This window comes from Typopeltis vanoorti, chromosome 13 (assembly GCF_054136105.1).
Source record: "Typopeltis vanoorti isolate ZY-2024b chromosome 13, IOZ_Tvanoo_1.0, whole genome shotgun sequence".
Classification (NCBI taxonomy): domain Eukaryota; kingdom Metazoa; phylum Arthropoda; class Arachnida; order Uropygi; family Thelyphonidae; genus Typopeltis; species Typopeltis vanoorti.
The window spans coordinates 70,514,594-70,523,541 of record NC_143561.1 but is presented as its reverse complement, the minus strand read 5'-3'; positions in this window follow the sequence as shown (position 1 = coordinate 70,523,541).

Genomic DNA, 8,948 nt, shown 5'->3' with positions numbered 1-8,948 from the left:
TGCAGTATTTTTGAAATGACCCTAATATAAAATGGAAAATTATAGACCAGTTAGTCTCATGTTAGAGAAGAGTATTGCGTTTTGTGTGCCAGATGAACATGCCACCTTTACAGCTGGAAAATCTTGTATTGATATTTTCATCGTAAAACATGTTATAGAAAAAAAAGGATTGCTAAAGGGCAGGAAACACACTTGAATTTTGTGGACCTTGAAAAGGCTTATGAGCCAATTCCCATTAGTAGACTGGGGTTCGATTTGAAAGATGAATGTGTGAGTCAATCATCAGTTTGATTAAGAAAATTTCATTATGAAACAATCACTTGTGACAATACACTAATCAATTGTTTTAAGGGAACATGCATACCAGACATGTTCATAGATACCTCTATGACTTGCACATATAAAAAAATATAGAATTTTATTCCAAAACTCAGTATATTTCATCCACTGTAACATGGACATCATCAAGGAGAAATACCAGTAAGTAATTACATTCAAAACATGAATCATAAGAATGAGTCATTAAGCATCTGATGCCTAACGGACATAATCCAACTACCATTCAAAAATTATTGACAATTTTCATCTGTTGACCAGAATACAATCCGATGCAAAAAGAATTTTGATACCCTACCTTAAAAGAAATCTCAGAACAAATAGCACGAATTCTTTTCAACTTCAATATATACACATCTTCAAACCAGCTCAGAAACTGCCTTCTTTCTTACTATCTACATTACTTCCTCTTTCCTTAATAGACATCTATCAAGTATTTTTCCCATGTCATCTTTACTATTTTGGACAGACTAGCTACTCTGCTTTGATTAGAATCCAAGAGTATTGACTATATTGCATTTTTGGAATCTGACAGGTCTGGCCTTGCTTCTCATGTTATTGACACTAGGCACAGAGTTCTTTGCAACCAGATAATGATTTTCATCCCAGCAGGTTCAAATTTGATTGTCTTTTCCTTGAGACATGAAATCATCTGAACCTTAACCACTGTCTGCCAATCTTCAGGTTTTGGGAATTTTTTTCTGTTAATTGTTCATAATTAATACAAAGGAACAACTTTTACAATTGTTCCTTTGAATTCTAATAGTATTAATCCTATGAATTCATCTACAACTGAGGACATAAACTAGTAAGCACATGCTTCATGACTTTCATGTTTTGAATGTATAATGTTACTGGTCTTTCTCTCTGATGACATCCTTGTTGCATTGGATGAAATATATCAGTTTTTGAATAAAATTCTAGATTTTTCTACATGTGTAAGCCATAGTATCCATAAATGACAATCTGCTAAATTTTTATGAAGAGGTCTCAAGGGAGACAATATTAATGGAAATGATTTATTAATGATTGTTGATGTTAATATCAATGAAAATAATGATTGTGAATATTATCCAAGTTTGACATCAAATGGGAATTGATGATTATTTCTGAGATGGATAAGAAACTGATTCACAGGTGGATTGCAAGAAATACTGTTTAGATATTTTCAGGAAATTTGGAATGGAGTATCCCAAGGGTGAGTTTTAGGACTTTTGTTTAATATATTCATCAATGATTTAGGTTTAAATATCTAGAGCAATGGTTCTTAACCTTTTCAGTCATGGAACACTTTTGATTATAAGAAAAATGTGGGGGACACCAAAAGCATTAGGGTCATAAAACTAACAATAAAATTATGCATCAACTTGCCTTTTATAAAAATGGAACTTATTTTAATGCAATACTTGAGCTTTTCAAGATTTCAGCAACATCAGGTCTAATATGTAATATAACTACCTTCATCTCTTTGTGTATATATTTGGAAGTCTTTCATACTTTTTAGTTTTTATATTGGTTAATATTGAGAAATCAAGCTCACACAAATATGATGTTGAAAACTGTAACAAAATTTAAGTGCCCTTATGGAGAGAGAGAGGAGTATTCGGCTTGGACAAAAATTCCTCAAGAGTTATTTCAGGGAATTTCATTTTTAGAGTATGATCCGTTAACAAGGTAACTAATTGTTCTTCTTGTAACGAATTTACAACTCAATGTATTAATTATGCCGAATGGATTTCGTATCCAGTCATAATTGTATTTAAGGAAGGAAAGTAACTTGAAATCTTTTCTTCCAGTATTGTTAAATGTTCTGTTATAAAGGAAATAATTCCCTTGACATTTTTAATTATGGAGCAAAGGAAACATATCTACTATATTTTTTTCTGACATGCAGTTTTTCCAAAGAGATACTTTTTTCTAAAAAGCTGACAATTTGTCAGTGGATGTCAAAATATTTTCATTTTTCCCTTGGATACGTGTATTAACACTATTTAATTACAAATATTGGCTAAATATCCCATTTTAGCACACCAAATATAATTTTGAGGACATTTTATAAAAGCATCAGTAACTTCATTTTGAAAAAAAGGCCAATAATTCATTCTTAAGTTTTAAATTCAGAATAGCACTTTACTCCTGGATAACCATCTTATTTCAATGTGCAAAAGCAAAGATTTTACTTGGCTTCCATAGATATGCAAAGTTTTTTAAAAAGGTGTGCTTTTAAAGGTCTTGACTTGATGTAATTTACAATATTTACAACTTAGTCTAATACAGGTTTTAATATTGCTGGTAATGTTTTTCAAACTAGGGATTCTCTGTGCAAAAAACTGTAAATATAATATATCTTGCAAACATATGACCTATAGACGATATTCTATTGGTTTAGAAATTAAAGCACATAGCAGTCTTCAGTTGTTAGGGTCAGAGTAGCCAATTACACTCAGAACTATGTCATGTGACGTTTCGCTGGTGAAACACTTGTAACCAGTTCACGGAACAAATGTTCTGGGGAACACCGGTTAAGAACCACCACTCTAGATCAGTGGTTAAGAACCACTGATCTAGAGTAAAATCTCCCACTCTCTTCTGCTGATGTGAAGCTTGGTAAATTGTTCAGATGACTTGAAGTCTCTTCAGAATGATCTTAAAAATAGGAAGGGTGAGGGAAGTGTGGATTAAAATTTCGTGTCGAGTATAAGTTATTTAGATGAATCCAAGTTGAATGACAAGCTTTGGAAAGATTTTTGAATATTTTGATTGTATATCTTAAGTTGAGGAATCATATTGTTATGATAACCAGTAAAGTTCAGAAAATTATTGGTTTAATTAAAAGCAGCTTTAAATACATGAGAAAGGAAGTGATGATTCCATTATAAAAATCTCTAGGTGGACCAGTATTAGAGAATATGTACAACTCAAATTTTTAATGGATGTCAAGGGAATTAAAGTACTATTTAGAGAAGATTTACCTAGTATGTTGAATTGTATTATGATAGTTTTGTGAGTGCCAGCCAATGTGGCATTGATGTTTGCAAATGCCTAAAGCAGTAAACAATTTTTGTTCCACAGTTGAAAAATTCACTGGTTTCTAGAATAGGATGAACAGATTAGTTCGACATTAGAGTCTCTGCTGTGATGGATATGTGATAAGTCTTTGGTGGCTGGGATTGAAAAACAGATTCAATTGGTGTGCTGTAATTTAATGCATTGAAACTAACAAGAGACGCAGAAAAGAACTTTGCTAATTTAAGTCCTTCTAGGAAAGATATGGGATGGTGATACAGTTGATAACTTCAGGGAGACTCTGTAACTGTTAATTAATAACCTTGTTAACAAGGAGTAAGGTTTATATTCATACTCTGCCACACCATCGTTTGTCAAAAGCTGGCACCATTAAAACTGTTATCCAGACTCACTCTCAGTGCTCCACTGAGGCAAGGAATACAATTTATCAAAACCAACTTCTTATATAATGGCTTCACTGAGTCTTTTGTCAAGAAGGTTGTTAATTGTTGACTCATGATGGAGTTTCTCCATCACAGGTCTCTCAACAAATTGTTAACCATATTGCTATCACATATGTCAAAGATGTAATTAAACAAATCTCCAAATTCATTAAGTCCACTGGCATGAGAGTAACCTTTCTGCCTGATTAATAAACTTACCTCCTTTCTAGGCTCCACAAAGGAACAGACCTTCTCCTTCAGCTTATTCTGGCATCTATCAAATTCATATGCCTGTAGTCTATTGTACTTCTGCCAACAGATCTGCAGCTATTTGTTGTGAGACTTGCTAGACTAAATCCTTACATGAGCCATTTTCTTATGGAATAGTTATATGATGAAAGCTGTGAAACCTTATGACATCACCCTAATCTTAATAGATTCTCGTTTTAATAAAAAATGTTGTTAGGATTTATGTTACTTGTGCCTTGTTTAATTTTTTAATTCATACTGAAGGTGCCCTCATACTTCAGCAAAAATTTTATGCAGATAAAACTTCTAATGTAAGTGTTCCATTGTACACTAATTTTTAAATGTCTGCTATTGCTTCAGTCTGTTGAAGAAAAAATAACTGTTATTGGTGAAATGTCAATTAACTGACACAGTATTATTTAATTGTGTAGTTTACGTAAGTAAAAATAATGAAATTATGTATATTTATAATTGGTCTAGCGACAAGGATGATATACAACATGCATGCAGTATTATTAATTGCTGTCTTAATTAGACAATTAAGTAAATTATTGCTGATTATTATTTTTTTATTATATGTTTGGTTTTTAGTTATAGTCATCCCTCGACTTACGCTGGGCTAGGCTTCCGTTCCATCCAGAAGGACGTAAGTCAATACATTAAATCAACAGAGTTATAGGGGTTAGGGACTTAACTATAATGAAATTCATTATAGTCATTTTAATTTTTAAACCTTATAAAACTGTACTGTGCATTACTGCCACTATAAAACAGGAGAATAATTACCCCAATCTTCCTCCACAATCGCATCTTCATTACCTTCCTTATGTTAAAGACCAGGCTGTGGCTTTTCTGGTGTAATCTTTTTTTTTTTTCATGAAATGTCCAATATGCTTTGCTTATTCCTTTTCTTCTTTTCATCATAAATTTGTTTATAGCAAGCAAACACATCATGTATTTCCTTTCTACTAATAAGTAGCATTCAACACTGGGGTCCATGTCTTCAGCCATTTTGAGAACATCACTAACTGTTCTCATCTGAGCACTTTCTATGAGTTGAATTATGTAATCATCACTCACTTCAAGATTCAGATTGTTCTAGGCCCACTATTTCTTCACTAAAAAGTTCTTCATTTTTTTCAAAACTTCAAAAATTGTGCACAAACCTTTTTAATGTCTTTTTCCATAAGCCACTCATACATTGGGAGGTCATTTTGTCCCAAACCACAGTAATATTTTTAATAGCATGATAAATTGATAAATATTGAATGCTTTCCAGAATTGCATGAGAGTCTGATCAGCCAGAAATGGCTTGTGAAAAAAAAAAAAGTTGTCCATAGATAATAAGCCTTAAACACTGCAAGAACTCCCTGATCAATCAGTTGGATCAATGAAGTAGTGTTTGGAGGGAGAAACATGACCTTGAGCTTGGGATGAAAATCACCGATGTAGACTGGAGCATTATCTAGAATTAATAAAATTTTAAATTCTACATTTTTTTTTTTTTTTTTTTTCACACAATAGTTTTGCATTTCACTCGCATTACAGGCATCTTCTAACAATATTTGAGTCATCCACAACTTCTTATTGCACTGATAATAAACTAGAAAAGTGTATGTTTCCTAATCTTTTTGAAGGTTCATGGATTCTCACTGTGCCATATCACAAATGGTTTATATCCAGCCACATTATCTCCTAACAGAATCGTAATACAGTTTTTAAAAACTTTGAAACAAGGCATAGATTTTAGCTTTTTGTGGATGAATGTCCACTCAGGCATTTTTTTCCAAAACCAAGGAGGTCTCATCCATATTAAATATTTGCTGTCACAAATAATTTTCCTCCATAATAATTTTATCCAATTTCTCCACAAACTCTTTGGCAGCCTTCTCATCGGCACTTGCAGATTCACCATACATTTTCACATTATGCAGTGCAAAACTCTTGAATATCATGAACCAACCAGAAGTATCTTTGAATCCATAGTCATAATCAGGCCCTGCTTCCTCCTCCAACATGTTGAAGAGCCTTAGTGCTAAGGGGTGCGCACTTTTGGTTCAGGTCCTCTACCCATGATGCGAGTAGTTTGTCCATATCACTGATAGGACCTTATCGTTGATTTAATGGAAGCAGATTCTTTCCCAGCGTCTACGATTTTTATCCGTATTTTTCAAAATGGTCATCACTGTAGAATGAGACCATCCAAAGTCATGTGCAATCACACAGATGGGCTTACCAGCTTCATGTTGCTTTATAGCTGGCAACTTCGTTTCAAGATCAATTGCTCGCCTCTTTTTCTGCGATTCTTCGCTAGGATTTTTGATTGGACATGTAGGGGGGCCATGTTGCACAAAATATTTAATGATAAATACACAAATAACCTAATTCTCAAACACAAAATCAACAGAGGAACTGTTGAAGACACATGCTGACTGAGGTAGCTGCCACTGCACATAATGCTAAATAGAAATCCTTTTTCTTTATTCTCGCATCTTGTGTCTTGTTCGAAAGTATAGTCGAAAATGTTATTTATTCCCTTATGTCCATTCGAAGATACGTCCATGGGATCATGGACGTAAGCCAAAGGATGACTGTACAGGGTGTTCGGGATAAATTTGACATATTTATAATTAATTATATTTTTCCGTAAGTTACATGTATTAACACACTTCTCTTCATTTAAAAGTTTGGACCCTTCTTCATTCATATACAAGATGTCAGAAAGGATGGATAGCTGGAACCCACCTGAATCATGGAAGAGAATAACTTGTATCATGATGATTCGTGCCCGCCATCAAAATAAGGATATTACGACTGCTGCCCAATGCTCCCTGAATACAGTAAAAACAATCAGGCATGAACTAGAGACTTGCAATGGTGACTACGAGGATGTAGCAAGAAGAAAGATCCCTAGCAGACGATCTGATTGCGTTCGTACAGCAGAATTCCTCGCAAATCTGCAGGAACAGGTGTTGAAGAACCCTGGCATTGGAATTCGGGCTTTGTTCGTGGAGTTGCTAACTGTAGTCAAGCCCTGGATAACAAGGGTAGCCAATGGTAGGCCGTATGTATGGCAGCAGGATTCGGCCCCTTGCCACACCTCTGGGAAAAGTCAAAAATGGTTGTCTGAAAATTTCTACGACTTCACCAGTCCAAATGTTTGGCCTCCAAACTCCCCAGACCTTAACCCCATGGATTATTTTGTATGGGGCGCAGTTGAAAAAGACACCAATCGCACTTCCAGTAATACAAAAGCCCAGTTAATGGATAAAATTAAAACAGTTTTTGCGGCCCTTCCCAGGGAGACTGTAGCATCAGCTTGTTCGAGGTTCCGAAGCAGAATTGAAGCTGTGATCGATGCTAATGGTGGTTATTTCGAGTAAATCTTGTTGATAGTATTGTAATTAACTCTGCCTGTAATGTTTTTTTGTCAATTCATTAAATTTAATAGATACAAAGAAGATTTTCTTTTTCCTTACGAAACTGTCAAATTTATCCCGAACACCCTGTATATCCTGGTGTGAATATGAATATTTCATGTAATCCATGCCATTGCTACCATAGATGGCCATAATCTCCTGTTAGAGGGATCTGATGGAGTTTCTAGATTATGCAAAAAATATATAAAATAATAAAACTTCAGCCCATGCTCAATACCAATGTACTATCTGTTTACAACATTTTGTTGTGAGAGTCACATGGGGGAGAGGATGCAGAACCATATGTGAACAGCAGCTGGAAGCTAGAGTCACTAGTGAAACTTCTTGAAAAAGGCTATTTTATAGAACAGAGGCAGATGGAATGAAAGAGGATAATCAAGGTTGGTGGATTTGCAGTTAGACTGTAAAAGGATGTTGGACAGATGCTGTTTGCTGGTTCAGAACAGCATGCAGTGAAGTGCCTTGTCTATAGAAAAGACATGAGAGAGAGGACTAAGATTAGGTTGATTTGCAATTTGTACAAGAATAAGTAGCTGAACAGGTGAAAAATAACATTATAAGTGAAAAAAAAGATGCCAAGTTAAAATTTTAGAAGCAAAGAAGCTATTAACTGCAACATATTTATACCATAAAAGGCTACAAGTAAATATCACTACAAGAAGAGTGATCGTATCTGTAAATTTGGATATTATGAAAGGTAAATTGTCAACCCACTGAAGGTCTGTGTTTGAGGCACTGATTTAGATCCTGAAGCTTGGTGTTTCTGTTTCACAAAGTTTTGTCATATGAGTAGGAGGAAATGTAATACACCATGAGTAAGAGAATTTATATATAGGAGAAAGCACTCCACTCAATCATCTAGAAGAGCATAGATGATAAAACAGAGTACCAGGGCACTTCTCTACTGGGGAGAAGTCTGAAAAGAGGAATTAATGTCAATATGGTGACTTAAGAGTTGAGGTAATTACTGACATATAATTAATATTTAACATGTCAGTATTGTTTCAATTGTACCTATATGCCAGCCTGGTTGGCTGAGTGGTTAGCATATCCACTCTCCAACCAAGATGTTGAGGATTCGATCCCTCCATGCTATGACCCTGCTTATATGAAGTGGCTTGAAAAGTTCTGTTTAGTCTTTAGAGTAGAATTTCCAGACAAGATAAAAAATGGAAAAACAGAAAAAAGATCCTAAGTCTTGCTTCTTTTCATGGGATAAGAGACATGGGATAAAAAAAGGATAAGAGATGGGACTGGGAGCCATGGTATGAGTTGTTTTACTGGTTTTTTTTTTTTTTTTTTGCAAAAGCAACACCTAAGTTTTCTGAAGAAAAAATCCTCACCTCTGTATGCATTCAACTAATGTATCCTCTGTTGAAAAACCTTTATAAAGATTCTTTGCATCCTAGATGGGATTGAAACCAAAGTCTCTTTACGTATCTTATGGAGATACAAAATAAGAGAAGAAATATGT